The sequence below is a fragment of the Magnolia sinica genome, chromosome 1, assembly GCF_029962835.1.
Source record: "Magnolia sinica isolate HGM2019 chromosome 1, MsV1, whole genome shotgun sequence".
In the NCBI taxonomy this organism is placed as follows: Eukaryota; Viridiplantae; Streptophyta; class Magnoliopsida; order Magnoliales; family Magnoliaceae; genus Magnolia; species Magnolia sinica.
The window spans coordinates 61,151,921-61,170,867 of record NC_080573.1 but is presented as its reverse complement, the minus strand read 5'-3'; positions in this window follow the sequence as shown (position 1 = coordinate 61,170,867).

Sequence of the window (18,947 nt, the reverse complement as noted above, 5' to 3'; positions counted from 1 at the left end):
CATCTACCTTCTCTTTGGTATGTGTGGGGTGCTTACCTTTGTTGGTTTAGGCCCAGTCTCATATCAGAGGGCTATGCGGAACCATTGAGTTTATTATGCTTGCATCTCCAAATTACAGTCTAGTTTGCTAATCACTAGTGTCCGAAAGTGTCAATGTGATGCTTACCATCCAATTCCAACGGATGGGTTAAATGGTACCTGTTCTAGTCAGAAGGATGGGTTCACCTAAACACATTTTTTTCAGTTGAGTGTTGTCAATGTGTAATGGTTCAATGGTTAAGGTACACCAACCCAATTTTAATAGATCAGCGGTTGGGTGTGGGTCGGAAATTGCCAACGTAATTTAAAATGGGGTTTGTTTTGTGTTGGGTTAAGTACTGAGTTTGGGTTGAATTCGGGTTGAATTCAGAGTCGGCCCCATGTGTTCATGGATCGCATCTGTGGTGTTAGCAATTGGAAGGTCCCGAAACAATTTAATGAGTCCGTGTTCAATCTTTCGACCCATTAAGAATTTGTGTCAGGTTCAGGTCTCACCTTTTGTATCCTGTTAAAAATTGGGTATAGTTGAGGTTGGTTCCATCAGATGGACCTGGTTAGAGTTGATCCGGTTGGGCCAGGTTGGTTTTTATAGTACAATGATATAGATTTAATATAATATTTTGAAGATATTAGCAACAAAATGTGGTTTCAAAAAGAGAGCCCTTCTACACACCATGCATGTGTCAAAGAGGCACGTATACAATCTAATCCAACCATCCATGCATCCAGTCAGCCCGGCCATGTCAATACTGTTGTTTTTCTTAAACCCAAACTCGAAATCTGTAAGTTTCAGATGGGGTTGCTCCAGCCAGCATGTAAAAAAACTCTTCTTTTCTTTGGCCAGAAATCCCGTCAAGCTCTTTGGCAAGAGGGCTCCCAGCTGATTAAAAATGTTAATGATACCCAACTGATTAAAAATGGTTAAAGATATCCTGCTCTATTCATCTTTTTGGGTCCATCAGTGGCAGATAACTGAAAATTGCATTTCAACCTTTGGTCTTTTGAAGTTGCGCTTGGAAGTGTTTCCATATGGAAAATTTATGGAACCCATTAGAACCAGTGTCCACCAGCTCACCAAAATGGTATCCCACTCCATGATTCCTTGCTAATTTTCTAGGCAACCATATAAACATGATCCAAGTGAGTCACAACTAGCCAAACAGCCGGGAACGAGACACCCTCCATGCTACTATATACATTGGTATTTGGATAGTTTAGACCTGGATCAAGGGGCATGAAAAAAAAATAAAATCAGGCCATTTGCAAACCTGGTAGGACCTGCTGAAATCAAGGGCCGACGTTCCCTCCCAATTCTTTCCCTTGCAGTGGCCCAAAGATACGGACTAGGTTTCGTGGTGAGATGGTCATTGAGAAACGACAATCCGTTCACTACTCCACATGATTGAGCTTCGCAGGTAAGTTGGCCATTGTTTAGACGATTGACCATTCGACACTCAATCGCAATACTTCGTGGTGGGAAGGTCAGTGGGATTACATTTTGTTCGTCTCTTCGGGTCTTCACTCTGTGGCAAGAAGTTGTGGAAATGACTATCAATTTGTTGCTTAGATCCCTACTTTGTGGGCAAGGCTATCATGGGATGACCACCTATTCATATCTCGACCGAGCTTCATGGTGAGGCAACTACAGCTAAACGATGAACTGTTCGTAACTTAGTTGAACCCTCTAGTGAGATGGTCCAGCGGAATCACTAGGCACGTGGTAAGATGCCCTTTGTCCATATGTTCCAAACCTAGGGATCTTCTGGGTTTGATGGCATAGTCGCATATAGAGGGTGTCTAATCTAACTTTAATTTACTCAATGTGGGCTTGTTTTGTAGTGGCTTTGGCAATAAAAGAGTTATATTGAAGAATTATAATGATGATAAGTGTTTATGCGGGTGAAGCAACGTAGAGTTGAAAAGTAGTGTTGTGTTATATTGGAGTGGCATGGGGCCCCAAGTGTCTCTGCTGAATTTATAGATGCGTAAGGCGGTTCACTGGAGACACGTCTTAAGATTAGCCCCTGGGATCTTTTCTTGATTAATTGGTCAATTAGCCGACATGATTGATTATACTTCTAACTCAAGATGAGTTTATGAGGTTTTCTTCCACTTTGCCAGTCGTTAGACAAGTGTAGCTAATCATATTTCTAACTTAAGATAATCTTCCATGATTTATGATAATATGTAATCTGAATAGCTAAATAAACATATCATTTATGCATAAATAATGGAGATTGTACACTTTAATCTTAAAGGCGTACCTTGTAGGGAAGACATTCCCGATGTCGTGATGTTACCTAGAAAAGATCTTAATCTTCCGCACCTTACACCCTTAAGGAAAACCTCTTAACGAGACTAGGATTTATAGGAAAGAGGCTAGAGAAGGTTACTCATCACGCTTCTCCCCTCCGAAGTCTCCAGACCATAGGTTTCCATATCCATCTTAATAATCATGTATAAGGACCTCGATTCAAGCATCCTGCCCTAAACTTATTTATAATAATCATAACTGTAGTGGGATCCATTGTATCGCTCAATCTAAATAATCCAATAGTCAAATCAAAACCGATGATCATGTGTAGCCTACCTAATAGGAGTCTTACATTCTCCCACTTGGGCTTCACTGATTTCCAAAGGAAAACAAACCATTTTATTTTATTTTACAAAAAATATTTTATAAAATGTATTTGTTTCAAAAGTTCCTAATGGGCGCCTACTAATTTTTAAAACATCATTGTTGGATAATTATAAGCAACGCTTGTTAGATTTGGTCCATTAAGACCACTAATATTAGATCGTAGTAGTCAACACAACATTTAATCTTATAAAGATGCGACGGATCACGGTCACGAATACCAATAACCTTAACGACATGGATCAAGAATATGGAGTGTGGTATGAAGATTACACGTCTAATGTGGATACTTAAGGGCGGATTCCCCGAGGGCATGAGAGATCTACTCTCTTCTTCCACCAGTTGCCTCGCTCAAGGACTTTTGTAAAAGGGGGTAAAAATGTAATATTTGACTAAAGCCGCCACTAACCAATTATTACGATTTTACAGTCGGTTAGAGCTCGTAGAAACACTTAAGGTTGAGAACATGAAGATTCTTAACCTTAAGATGACTCGTGAGTTTACGTTCCAGAGATTTCAAGTAAGGGATCAGTGCTAGGCACCCACTTTGCCCGTATGAATGTACGGTCTTTACTTCACAAGATCTGACTAGTTTCTGAAGAGTAAGGGTAGTTCTCGCGTGCAGAAAATGTAATGCGATGCAGTAATAAGGGTGTTTGATCAATTTAAATTTCTGACGGGTGGGATCCGACTATATCGACAAGTTGCAGAGCATATGTTTGAAATGATCAAGTGCATGATGCTTGATGCTGATGCTTATGATGAAACGTCGACCAACCGGCTAAGGTTTCTAGTGGACCTGCTGCGATTATATTGGTAGGACTTAGAGCATATGCCTGCCACTCAGATACAAAGGAAAATGATGAAATGCAAGGTATATGCTAAAATGACGACTAGCTGGCTAAGGTTTCTGATGGGCATTATTCGATTGTATCTGCAAGCCACAAAGCATACGCCCGCTAGTCAAATGCGTGAAAATGATGAAAATACACTATGATGTTAATGTATATGAGGTGTAGGGGGGTTGAGAAAGGAATGAATCTTGTATAATTTTGATGCACTGATTTGATGAAACTGATAGAGGCTTGAACTGTTGGATGAATGGTTGCAAAGCTAGGTTAAGTGGCTTAGATTCGAGCTTAGGTGGCTAAGGAGCCTTGGCTAGGTTAGACTAGACCAGGGCTGGGCGCTTACTCTCACTCTCACTATAACTCTCCTTGGAGGAAGGGTGCTTCTTGGATCTCCTCCTGATCCTTCTCTCTGATGCTTTGAAATGAGAATGGATCCCTTAAGGATGGTAATGGATGCTTGAAATGAGAAGGGGAGGGGGCTATTTATAGTCTCCTAACCTAGTTTTCAAGTAATTCTTGGTGATCCTATGGGCAAAATTTGGTTGAATGGCTGAGATTGAAGATTGTCATATGACATCTTCTCATAGGTTGGATGATTGGTAAAATGGTAATTTTGGGTAAGGAGATGGGTATCAGAGTAAATGGACCTCTACCGCACACTTAAGGTTCGAAAAAGGAGCAACTCACATGTTTGAGGGATGCTACCCAAAAGAGCGGGAGTGCCACGTGGTCGGAGGTAACTTGGTTACCTTTGGTCCCCACTTAGACTCCTTGCTTTGGTAAGCTACATCCTTCAAGCGTGTGGAGGCTCTGCTACGAGGGTTGGTTCTTTGAGATTTTGACCATTTCTTTAATCGGGCTTGGTTTTGGGCTTGACTAGGTAAGTTGACTGGGTTATGGGCTTGGGTAGGTTGACCATGTGAGTTGACTCATGTTTTTAGGATTTTAGATTCATAGGGTTTAAGATCGGGTTGACTAAGTTAATTGGTTTGATTAGGTTGGATGGGCTAAGTTTAGGATTATGTTTCCTAGAGTTTAGGCTTCTAGGGTTAGGGTTTAAGACTAGGGTGTGGCTGTCCATCCATCCGTTCAAACTCAATAAGCTCATCAGCCTATAGTGGGATGTCTACAGATGCTCCTCTTTGGTAGAGGTTGTGCGCGATTGAATGCCAAAGCGAGTGGACACCCCCGCCTTTGCCAGTCAGTCATGAATTACGATATGGATTTGTTGCCTTCCTTTGTGTCTGTGTTAGATGGTTGCTTGAAAATAGATAATTCGCACATATCGCGAAGATTTGAGGAAAACGTTGCGATTGTCCCTGCGTGGGACGCTAATTGCAACCCTTTCACTCCTGATCTGTACCAACATCGAAAAGGTACAATAGAGTCCTTACGCTTTCTACAACCTTACAAGGATATTGACCCAGTACTGGATTGTCCGTTGCTTCCCAGGTTACCTAAGGGGTACTCGTTTTGTTTGATCCTCAAAGTGGTTAGCTGCCATGCGCTTTCTGCGGATTTATGGGGAGCTCACTTTGCTGACTTGGACTCGATCAAATTCCGCAAGCATCTATGCCTAGGTATGTGTGGGTAGCCTTTTTCCATGCAATCTTCTGGTTTTGACACTTAGGTTACAATTTGTCTTTTTCGTCGTTTAGATGATTCCTTCTGACTAGGCTTGACCTATTGTCTTTTTAGAGCATTAGCATTTGATACAATGTAGCTGACACTGGAGTTCAGTCCGATAATATTTTGTCGTGCATTCGGATCCAGTAATCTTCAAGAAAACCATGAGATATCGGATCTTATTTGATTTTGCGCTGACTCCCACATAGTGTAATGCCCTGAAATTCGGGGGTCGAGCATAACTCAGCTCCCGAGTTCCAAAACATCACTTATACAACATATGCAATGATGGATGTATGTTGTTTGTATGAGTGCATAAAACATGGAATAGATTAAGCCAAACTGCAACATAATTCAGGGATAAGTGAAAGTCGCAAGCGGAAGACTTAAAGAAGTATAGATATCAGTATATGTCCCTGAGATATGCATACTCTGCCAGGTTATAATTACATTCATGTGTGTCTCAAAATGCAAGTATCAAATGAAATAAACTATTACAAAATAAACCTTGTATCCCCGTAGATCAGGACACGGCTCACATGAACCCGCCTGAGAACTGCATAAAAGAAAACGCGTCCTCATCATCCTCATACTCCTGCTCTGCCTCAGGGGTCACGTCATCATCTGTATCTAAGACAGAGTCTGGTTGGTATTGAAACACCATCCCAGAATGTGGGAGTGAGTGATTAACTCAGTGGAACTACATAGTAAAAGTTAACATGTTATCAAATCAATCAAGCAGTAATGATAAGGCAATACGATCAAACACGTCCTAATTATTCTTGTTAATGCAAGGATGTATGTAGATATGATGCATGCTCTCGCCTGCACTCCCTCAGCGTCTTCATCTTACGGTACGTATGACAACCTCCCACAGTGCTAACGACGCCAATGCACATGCAATGCGGTGCATGAACATGATTACTAAGTTGTTATTAGTCCTTTTCATACAGCAGGATTGGGAAGCTAAGGTACCTTCCTCATATCAATTCCCAAACGGTGATCCATTCTAGGGTCGTCAGTCCTAGACAATCTCATAAGATCATATGGTTTTAGGTTGCTGCAAAGGGCTCGTCACCAATCAATGCATGCCTATCATACCTTAGTCCTACCCTAAGGCTCGTCGCCTTAATGTAGTATCAAGGTATGCTCGAGGTCACTACAAAGGGCTCGTCACCAATCAATGTAGGCTGACAGCGCGAATATAGTGTCCCATACCACCATAATCGGCTCACGAGTCTGGTGTGCTCACTGGTCACTACGGGGAGGCTCGTCACCCCAGCGTAGGCCGATAACTCGACCACGGTGTCTCATACCACCATGCCCGGCTCACGAGTTTTAGCGGATCAAGGTACAATGGTTAACGGGATTGCATCGGTAAGTTTGGTACCCTAGATTCAAACAATAGCGTCCATACATGGTGCACATCCACCGGGACAATCGGGTTACTTGACGAGCTCGACTAGCACGAGCGCACGTTGAGTTGAACGACATAGAGTGCGCAAATACTCCGTGTGGCCAAACCACTGCCGTCAACCTTAATACGACTCGGGTTCGTCAAACACGTCCTACGTGGCGGAAACAACCTCGGCCACGAACTCAAGGTCTATTACCGATTCCCTGGACTATTTCATAGTCCCAAACACATTCAAGTATAACAATATTCATACCATCAATTTAGAACAATAATGGATCAACAATTCTAATCATACAGTATATGAGCATTTGATGAATATCAACTTAACAAGGATATACACATAAGTAATGCCTGAATTTAAACAACAAGGAATGCAAATTGTATGTAGGAAATCATTCACACCAACAAGATAGTTGAGAATCTCTTCTCAACACCCATAAAAAGTACCATATATAACACACTTGAGCATTCAGACATTTCTACAAACACTTAGACTACATATTCCAACATACATAACGTATGTTGGTGGTAACACACATTTGGACAATTCCTTTCATCAAGGAGTTGCTACACATACAACTAACACAAATACACGACAATTAATCATGGCAAACACATGCTCGTATTTCAGACGTATACGATACTTTCTATATACACAAGGAATACACAAATCTTAATATAACTCATATATATCAGGAACGCAATATAAACATCGCATTTGGTATGTGAAATTGCACCCACAACAATAATAAACCATTATCTGACATTGAAAGCCTTGAAAACCATAACCTATACGAATATAGTCCACACCTTAAACCAGAAAATGAGCAACAGATCTGATTCAGACGATAAGTCTTCGTCAACGGCGACTAGATAACCTAAGGCCTGAATAGAAATGAGCTACATCAACACTTAAACTATTCTAAGCTCTAAAACAGACTAGGGTTTGATTGACTTACCCAAGAATGAACTTAGAATCGCCGGAATAACGATTCAGAAGTGATGGTTTAGGGATGCAGAGTAACAAGGAAGAATCTCAAGATGATTCACCAACTTCTCTCTCACTTTCTCTCTCTTTTCCTCTCTCTCCCTTAGCTAGGGTTTGGAAAATTCGTATGAAATTGAGAGTGAGGGTTTTAAGGTCTATATATAGGCCTAAAATGGATGAAAATAGCCCCAGGGCCAAGGTATACTTAGGTTATAACCAAATCGGGTATATTTCGATCCAACGGAGCACTTCTGGTGGTCCTTTATCCACGTGCGGTCGGACTTAAGCTCACTGACCATGGATCTAGGTCAGGCTGAGTTTTTGTACCGATCGGATTTACAGATCAGCCATGGCGGACCAATCTCAATTCAATGGTCACCAAACTCGATCAGGTCCACCGGCACTACGACATGCCAGGGCCATCTTCCCTGATCGGAGGGTGAAATTGGGTCAGAATCCAACGGTCAGAAAGCTTAGAATCGGTGCGCAAGCGACACGACTCAGATTTCATAAATTCATATTTAATTTCTCAGCTTTCTCACACTCTTTACTCCGAACTCAAACAAATCGACCCAGGACATCATCTGGACTTGATTTTTGAGGTGATGGTCAAGCCCAACCAGGTGATCATAATTGTCTAAGATCATCGCTATCGGACCTTCGACGCGCGGTGCAGGTCCGATACAAAGTTTCCAAGTACTCCAGAGAGCAACTGGATTTAGCGTTGAATCCTAGATTTCAGGGTAATATAGCGTCAACGATTCTACAAGTTTTGAGTCCTGCAGATCAAATCTAAAGTGATGGGTGCTAATTTCACAAGCAATCGAGTTTAGCGCTAAATAACCCACAATTAACTTCTAAGGAATTTGAGGTAGTACTCGGGTCTTTGCACGAAATTTTTCGGGTCATTACACATAGAGATATGGAAGATCTCTTAGTTCATCGGAACTCTGATACTTTATTTTGAAAATATTTTGTGATTTTGAAAATTGCTCCAACTTGGGGAGTGATACTCTATGGGGGGTTTTTATTGCCGGTTGATTTTGTAATGTGTCTAACTACTGGTTGTCTCCACTAGGTATTCCTATGAGACTTCAAGTAAGCTGGTTTTTATTAAAAATATGCGATGGGTTAATGAGCAAACTGGTTGTGATGGTATCTGACTTTAGCTGGGGATTACGAATTTTGAAGATTTTGCATTTTATTGCTTGGATTTTGGTTGTCACAACTAGGACTGAGATCGGTTGGGAGTAGTTCATTTGAGGCAAGTCTGATTAGTTATTATGATCAAGAATCTAATGGTTAATCAGTTTGAAAGTACAAGCTATAGATATCCTAGAGGGGGAGGGGTGAATAGGACAATACAAAATATTTCAATATAATACGAAATAATAAAACAAATACTCTTAATTGCTTAGAGTATTGAAATCTGAATTTCAAATAGTTCGTAGGACAACCTTCACCTAAAAGATTTAGGTAAGAAAACCTTATTTTACGATGTCTTTAAGATCAAAATATCAAACTTAGCAAGAGATAATCAATCACAAAGAAGATATATAAAGAATTAAATAATCACCACAATGCACAAGGAGTTATAGTTGTTCGGTGCTTAAACTGTACAACTACTCTACTCCTAAAATTACTACCCTTGTAATTTTGGCTTTTACTATTTTAATGTTTTCATAGGTTCACCTTAACAACCTTATACAGTTCTTGTGATTTTTACGGGATATCACAACAAAACCTTCTTTGTGATTTTCACAGGCTCACCACAAAACAACCCGCTAAGATTTCCGGGCTATCTCAGAAAAATTCAAAATGAAATTAAAGTAAATACAGTACTTATCTTTAATTGGTGAGTCAAAGACGTAATTGTATCTTGATTGCAGCGATCTTCTTTCTTGGGATATTGATGAAGCCGTATATGTGTTCAATCCAAAAGGAATATAGGGATTTAATATATTTTCAATGTAATAAATAATATCATAATGCTGCAAATTCAATTGTCTAATTCTCAAGTAGAGTGTGGATTACTCTATTAAAAAAGATTAAACTAACTTGAGAAAAAGAATAGAATAAGCTAAATCAAATATAAGAATTACTGCACAAATAACTTAAAGAGGCTTGGACTTTCACTCTTTGCTTGAGAAAATAAATTTCTAATTTTCGTGTTTTGAATGAGTGAGAGAAAGCCTCTATTTATTGCCAAAGGATTGGAAATTCGGTTGGCCCGATTTTAGGTTTGGTTTAGTCAAATTCTAACGATTGTGTTCCAACGGACTTTCAGATTTCACGGTATGAAATCTTTCAAAAGTTCGGTTGACCCATGCCAAAATTTGGTTGGCTAAATACATGGATCGGCTGGCCGAATCTCTATGAGATCCGAAATCTAATCTTACTGGTAACTTGACCGAACATACTTCGGGCTATCCGAGCAGACAGGTTGCGCTGGACGAACTTGCTTCGGAAAAAATCTTTCTTACTGTATACTTACCCAAATTATGTTGGGTTGGCCAAAGGTAGTTAGGCTGACCGAACTTGAGGTCGGGCTAGCCTAACTCCAGTGTATTTTACTTAGAATCATATGTTATCGTGATATCATATGAAATACACCTAACCTAGGGTCAATCTAAGGTTATACCACCTGATGATCGACACATACAAAGTGTTCTGATCTTCGAACCATGTAAAACTTTTAAGGCTTCAGATGTTAAGTCTTTCTTAAGATGATGATTGAGTCTTTACGAGTTCTTCATGAGTTGTTGAAAAGTATCTTCATGAGTGCTTTCGCTCCTTTTAGGACTACGAAATTTGACAATCCTAATTGTGCTTAAGTATAAGCACTTACACAGTTCCATTGTCTCACTAGGTAATTAGACTCAATTGTTTTTGGGCTAATCTGGAAGGCTAGTTATGATTAACTCTGGCTTTAAATGAGGTGGATCAGTTCGTGGTTAGGGGTCAGGATTTCGATTTGTGACTAATTGAGTCCATCGTCTTGCGTGCTCATGGTCAAGATTTTGATTTATGATCGATCGGATCAATCGTCCCACGGGATTTTGACTCTTTTGGGGAAATGTTTTATTATTATTATTTTTTTGGGATTTTTGAAATGTGATATGGTCTATCGGATCGCGAGTTGACGATTACGTTCAATGCCAATTTTTATTGAAAGAATCCAGTCCATTGGACTGTGAATCAACGATCGTGATTGATGATGGTATTTTGGATTTTGAAAAGATCCAGTCCATCGGATCGCGAATCGATAGTCATGATTGATGTTGGTTTTTTAAAAGAATCCAGTCCATAGGATTGACGGTCATGATCGATGTTGGTATTTTAGTTTTTCTGAAAGGATCCAGTCCATCAGATCACGAATCGATGGTCGTGATCAATGCTACTTTTTATTGAAAAATTTGTGAGGTTTTTGTAAATGATCCAGTCCATCGGATTGCGATTTGATGATCGTGATTGATGTCGGTTTTTATTAAGAATTTTGTGAGGTTTTTTTTTAAAATGATCCAGTCCATCGGATCGCGAATTGACGATCTTGATCGATGCTAGTTTTTATTGTCAATTTTTTGAAGTTTTTTGAAAGTGATTCGATCCATCGAATTACGAATCGATGGTTGCGATCGATGTCAATTTTTATTAGAAAATTTGTGAAAATTTTGAAAATGCATCACCCTTCCAAATTCTCATGAGTTATTGGATTTTGGGATTAGATTTGAAATTTTCCCACCATTTTCATCATTTACTCTCTTTTCTCTTTTCCATCACATCACAATGGAAAATCAGTGGAAGATTCCTTGCAAGGAGGTCTTCGCAAGGTCCCTTTCTTCCCAAGGGAGACAGCCAGGCCAAGTCTCATCAACGAAATGGAGACTGGTGGCAACCTGGCTGACGTCAGTCTTCCCTTTGCCCGCTGGTTTCTTCCTAGCGTTGGGCAATGGAGTCTACCTCCTTTATTTATATATTTCGGCTTGAGGTGGCTTGTTCTAGCGTGTGGTATTTCAAGTTTCCTCCTCTTTCTCTCTTTCCTTTCTCCCTTTCAAGTTCTCTTTCTCTGCTTCTCTTAGCTTCAAGTAGGAGCTTTGTGGGGAGTTTTGGATAGCAAAGTGGTGCCCTCTTGGTGTGAGGAGATAAGGGTAAAAGGTAGGGTTCATTTATGCTTTCCCTTCCCTCCATTCGTCCCTTCTTCCTTCGTGTGTTCTCATGCTTTCTCTCTTTCTTCTTATAGGTGCTCTTTGGAGATTTGAGTGTGGTGTCAAGTGGTGGGCAACAGTGACACTTCAAATTTAAGGTGGTGCATGGAGTTGTACTTTTAAGATTATCTATTTTTTCTATTTTTGCTCTCTTGCTCCCATTTTTCCACAAGTGCAAAATGATGCCTTCTTTCATGTGCATGAGGCTACATGTAAGGAGTATTGTTTTCTTTTGGGAGCTTTTTTGTGCTATGTAAATAATGGATCCAAAGTGATTACTTGGGCCTTATGTGCATTTGGGTGGGCCCAAGCTTCATTTTGGATCCTCTTTTCATGCTTTCATTTGCTCATGCCGCCATGCTCTTTTCATCTCTTCCTTTTCATTTTCACAAGTGATTAGGCCCATTGAGTGGAATGGCCCACATTAGATTTTTGGCCTTCAAAATTTTCCGCGGTGGCCCAAGTGTCTTTTGGGAATCCTATGGACAAGAGAAATTGATTTGCAGTGTGCTCTCATGTTTAAACGGGTTCGAGATTTCGTAGTAGGCCCGAATGAGACAAGTGACTCATCCCTCTTTAGGGACTTTTGGGTTGGCTTGCTCCTTTTGTGTGTGTGGGCTTAAGTTGCATGGGCCAAGATAGCTATATCCTCTTATCTTCTTTAGTGGGCCTTGAACAACTTTTGTGGCCCACGTCAATGCTAGTCAAGGGCTTAGCTTCTTGATATGTATGTAAGGCTCAAGTGGGCTCACTTTGGTAAGATCGCTTTCTTTGATATGAGCCACTTTTGGGTCTTGACTTGGAAATCCCGATCTCATTTGCACATGCAACCGTGTGACTTTGCCACTCTTGACCTCGCCTTCTATCCGAGGACGGGGAGCTCGTGAAAATTGGTTCGCGGTCCTCAGCCTTGTCTTAATGTGATCTTGGAGGCGTCCCCGTTTGTAGGCTTCTTAAGTCTCCGATTTTCTCAGGCTAGTAGGATGCTGGTGGTGGTGTTGTGTGAGCGTTGGTGGGACCATACTCACACGTTCCAGCTGCCCTTCGGTGAGTGGGGAATTACCCCATTGGATGTCTTTATGCATGTGGGGCTTCATTCCTGTGGTACACGCGTGCCAAATGCCGAGACTCTTCTAGCCGTTATGAATGCTAACTAGATGAATCACCTTGGTGCCATTCCTCCCAGCTCGAAGTTCTATTACAACTAGTTGAAACTTCGATGGCTAACGACTACCTTCATGCACATCATCTCGAAGGATGATTAGACGACCATCTTAAGGCTCGAGCCATGGTGATATTCTTCTTGGGTTCTCTCATACTTTGCTATGGTAATGAGTGAATGAACCCTAGATTGATCTTTTTGCTGGAGAACATTTTATTCCCGTACAACTGGAACGCAGCTTTCTTGGCTTGTCTGTACCATGGCTCGGACAAAGTTAGCTGTGCCAGTCATTCTTTGACCGAGTTTTAGTCCACCATCGAGGTGACTGCCACTTCCTTAGCTTGATTTCTTGATCCCTTGGATGATAACCATGCTTACTTCTCTTTTTTCTTTTTGATCATCAGACCTATTTTTATGACCATTTCCCCCATTTTATCCCGCCCTTGAAGGATCAGGATCCTCATCGCTACTACTTTATGCCGTGGGGGCTGGAGAATCACCACCTGTCCCACGAGTATTAGAGGATAACTGAAGGGCCGATATCGACGGCCTCACCTAGAGTGATGTAAGTGCTGATCTTTGACCATTGTCTTCCGCTTGCTCTGCTTGATCGACTAATGATTTTCTTCTCCCTTGTTCAGTTTCGAATGACGCCATACGCTCGTCTTCGCATGTTCTCGACCTTATCGACCAGGATGGCTTTTTAGGTGTCTCGTCAGTATCGCTTGCTTTCTGATCCTAATACCTATAGATGGTATGTAATGGCCGTATCTTATTCCGTACCATTCTGAAGACTCCCGCGATCCTCCCTGTCGAATTCCGGCGACTCGCCACCTATAATCGATGTTTGTGCGTGACCCTGAGTCGCACCCTGTCAACCTGAGTCGACTCAACCCGAGACTTGTACCTAACGACCGTGTTGTTGCTGTGGTTCCAATGCCGCGTCTCATGCACCAAGGCGATACCCAGGCCAGGAGATGTGGGCCCACGTTCAGTTCGAGGAAATGCCGCGCATTTGCAATTCCGAGAGAATCTCCGCCTAATGTATCCCATCAATCCCATCAATGGTCAAAGTCAAGTACACACATCACTCAACCCATCACTCAACACATCACTCAACCCATCACAACCCATACCTCTCTTACACAAGCAACCCCAAAAGTTAACAAATCTCTTACACAACCCATCTCTCTCTCCCATCCATCACTCCATCCCATCTTCTCTCTCTCTCTCTCTCTCTCTCTCTTATCTCTCCCTTCTCTTCCAAGCAACCCAAAAACAAAAAAAAATCCCAACTTCCAAGCATTTTAAAGCTCCAAAAAAAAGCCAAGTGTGGCCCACTTCCTACCCTTTCATCCCCTATCTCAACCTTCAAAACTTCATCATCTTCCGTTGAGATCGAAGCCAAGGAGACTACCTTTCCAAGGAGCCAAGAAGAAGAGGATGGTGGGTGATCTTGGACCAACATTTTCATTTTTTTTGTGATTTAAGGGCCCACATATGGTGGGACCCACCATGATGTATATACTTTGTATTAAAGAGAGGCCCATAATGGTGGGGCCCCTTCACCATCGCCGACCTCTCTCTCTCTCTCTCTCTCTCTTTCTTTGTGATGTCTTGTGGCCCACCATTGATGTAGACTGCACCATTTACATGTGTTGTAAGCACACTGTCACGCCCCAAACTCGAAAACCGGGCTCACAAAATTTTCGATCGCCGAATCCGGTGGCGACAACCTCCTCGGTAACCCATTCTCGGCTACCGGCGTTCATACGCCAGATTTCGATCCTGGGATCTTACAAGGAGGATTTTTTTAATGTACATTTAACTCGTAATAAGTATAACCACAAGTTTACCCAAATCACAAAGGCATCATCATCATCACATATCTACTAATATAAACATTTGAATACAGTACTGAAAGGGATATACATATATCGATAATCAAGCTCCAGAAGTCCTCTGCGTGCTCCAAGCTCCACGTTATTGAAACCTAACGCCACCTGCACGCATCTATCATGCATAAGCTTATAGAAAGCTTAGAGGGTGGTGAAAGTGTGTCTGCAAGATAAGCGCCAAGTACACAAATACAATGCCATAATCATACAATGTCGAAAATACTGGCAAGATCATGAATCATACGATATCAGAGTAAGCGAAAACATATTGGTAAGTCCACGAGTCATATAATATCAGAGTACGCAATGTAGATCACAATGAGCCAAATATCATATCTTGCGGATGCAATGCAATATACAAATTCTGCTAAGTCCGTCTAGGTTATATAAGTGCAGAAACATAACAACCTAAAATGCCATATGCCGCAGATGTAATGTAATATGCGATGCGAATGAAATGACCAAGCTGGAGTGTGAAGTCAAGATGATAATACGTAGTATCGCGGGTTATGGGGTCCACCACAAGGGACTTTTATCCAAACCAGTCCCATACCTAAATTTGGATAGTCAGACTCAATGTGGTAAATTCTTGATCTCAGGTTAGTCGCGCGCCCCAACTGAAATCCTGACAATTGTGAAGGTACACGTAACAAATAGTTGCGCACCACCAGCCCGAGTGGATAGTGAATGGATGAATGAATGAGTATGCAACTCTTACTCAATAAGTCCATATATCAGTACGGTTCTCCTCTGAAAAATCACCGGGGTCTAGTACACTGCAAACCAGATTGCCGCCCCATCGTGCACAACAAGGTGAGTGGAAGAGACCTCACTATTTACCTGTCAATATCGGGCCCGACTCGTCGATAGTGGACCCATTCCTCGAGCTGGTCAAACTCAGCTTACCTGTGTCCCTTCCTCTCTGGTAGGTAAGGCGGCACCCCCTTCTAACTGACCACGAAATAGTGGGAGACACGGCCTAACGGTATATGGACCTCATGTCACGCCCCAAACTCGAAAACCGAGCTCACAAAATCTCGATCGCCAAATCAAGTGCTGACAGCCTCCGTAGTACCCCATTCTCGGCTCTTAGGGCGCATGCGCCAGATTCCGATCCTGGGATCCTACAAGGAGGATTTTCAGTATGATTTTTTTTGTATGGAGCATAACCACAAGTATACGCAAATCATAAAGGTAACATCATCATCACATATCTACTAATATAATCATTTGACTACAGTGCTGAAAGGGAAATACATATGTCGAAATTAAAGCTCCATAGGATAGCTGCATGCTCCAAGCTTAATACTGCTGCAACCTAACGCCACCTGCACGCATCTATCGTGCATAAGCTTATAAAAGCTTAGAGGGTGGTGAAAGTGTGTGCGCAAGATAAGTGACAAGTATACCATAATGCCCATAAATCATACATTATCGGAATAAGTAAAAATACTGACAAGATCATGAATCATACGATATCAGAGTAAGAAGAAATATACTGGTACGTCCATGAGTGCTATTAGTTGTACCAAGGCTATGCGGTGTAAAACATAATAAGACAATAACAGATGTTGAGGATGCAATGCAATATGCAAATCCTGACGAGCCACGAATACCATCAACCTCATCTGGGCCATATAAGTGTAAAAACATAGTAACCCAAAATGCTAAGTACTGCGGATGCAATATGATATACGGTGTGAATGAAATGACCATGCTGAAATGTGAAGTCAGGATAATAGTATGAAGTATCACAGGCTATGGGATCCATCACAAGGGACTTCTATCTAAACCAGTCCCATACCTAAATTTGGATAGTCAGGCACAATGTGGTAAACTCCTGATCTCAGGTTAGTCACGCGCCCAACCGAAATCCTGGCCACGCAATGGTACACGTAACAATAGTTATGCACCACCAGCCCGAGTGGATAGTGAATGAATGAATGAATGGATATGCAATTCCTGCTCAATAAGTCCACAAATCAGTATGGTTGCTCTCTGGGAAAATCACCGGGGTCTATTACTCTCCACACTGACTGCCTCCTCCCTCGCTGCACAACCAAGCAAGTGGAAGAGACCTCACTATCCGCCTGCCAATATCGGGCCCGGCTCGTCGGTAGCGGACCTATTTAGGAGCTGGTCATACTCAGCCTAGCTTATATCTCCCTCACTCAGGCGGATAAGGCCACACCTGCTTTCAACTGACCACGACATAGTGAGAGACACGGCCTCATGGTATAGGCACCGACGCTCATATTCGACTCGGTCTAGACGTTGGAGCATCTCCAGGTACCAAGGAGGTTCTGGAATTTTCACCTAAGGACATCCTATGTGCCCACAGTGCTAGAACCAAGCATTTTCGGTGTCCCGTTTGACCATCCACGATGTGTTTGTGGAGGCCACGGCCCTGATGTCACTAGGGCATACAATGACCATGTCACACATATGCGAGATGCATCAGTCACACTGTCCAGTCATGCAACAATCCTGCGCATACCATGCACTCATGTGGGTAACTCCTATCAGTGAGTCCCCTTAATAATCTGCCTAATGGCTAAGCTATGATCAGTCACTACTCATCTCAAGCATACATATGATTCGTATGGCATGAGTCATGGAATTATACTACGCATGTTATAAAGTAATGAACTATTCTCATAACGAAGATGGGCCTTGATGGCCTACACACAAGTATGGGCCTATCAATGGGCCCTAGGGAGAGTTATAATGCGGACATTTAACCAATATTATTCTTACAATGTGGACATCAAACCAACATTGCTCCCAAGGCATGACCCACCATAAAACATCATTATACAAACTATGGAGGAATCACACATTGCAATGGACCTTAAGTACATCCCATTGGGCCTTGACCCATGGGCCTTAGATACATCAGACAGGCTGCATCCATGGGCCTTATATTCATCAAGTGGGCCGCATTAATGGGCCGCACCAATGGGCCTTATGTACATTACAATGGGCTACAACCCATGGGCCTTGAATACATCACAATGGGCCTCATAACATGGGCCTTAAATTCACATCAAGGTGGGCCTCAACAACGGGCCATAAATATGACAAGATGGGCCTAATCAGTTGGGCCTTATATACATACCAAGGTGGGCCTCAATGGACGGCCACAAATAAATCAAGATGGGCGTCATACACATACCAAGGTGGGCATCAATGGACGACCATAAATAAATCAAAATGGGCCCCATACATATACCAAGGTGGGCCTCAATGGATGGCCATCATTAAATCAAAATGGGCCCCATACATATACCAAGGTGGGCCTCAATGGACGGCCATAATTAAATCAAAATGGGCCCCATACATATACCAAGGTGGGGTCCACTTGAACTATAGATCTGTCTTATTTTTAGTCTCAAGCCTTAAAATGGCTTTCAAAATGGTTGGACAGCTTGGATGCAACACATGCATCATGGTGGGTCCCATGAAGGCCCACCATCATGTATATATTATATAATATCATATATAATCTATATATAATATATATAATATATACAATATAATATAATATACGTATATATATGTATATACACACACACACACGCACACACATCAGGTAGAGTCCCACACGTGGGGCGGCTCCCACCGTCCAGTGTTGTGGACGGTGCGGACAGAGCACATACACCATGGTGGTTCCCACCGTCCACAGCCGTGGACGGTGTGCATAAAACCTATATACCAATGTGGGTCTCACGTGGGGCCTACCATAGCGTTTACTTTCCATCCAAACCGTTGATAAGGTTACGTGGACCCAGACGAATAGGAAAAACAAATTTCATAATGTTCCAAAACTTCTGTGACCCAGAAAGGAGTTTCAATGGTATCCGTCAATCACCACTGTTTCCTGCCGTGTGGGCCACCTGAGTTTCGGATGAGGCTGATTTTTGGGGTGGCCCACTGCACTCAAGGGGGTTACCTAATGGACGGTGTGGATATTCAGTGCACATTATGATGGGGCCCATGCATGGGACCCCTGTTTCTAGCGTCTAGGATGCTGCCGGGCGTCCTTTCTTGTCAGCAGCAGCAGCGTCTGCTGCTGTTGCTTAATTATTTTATTTTTAAAAGAAACATGTATTTTCAAGGTTTT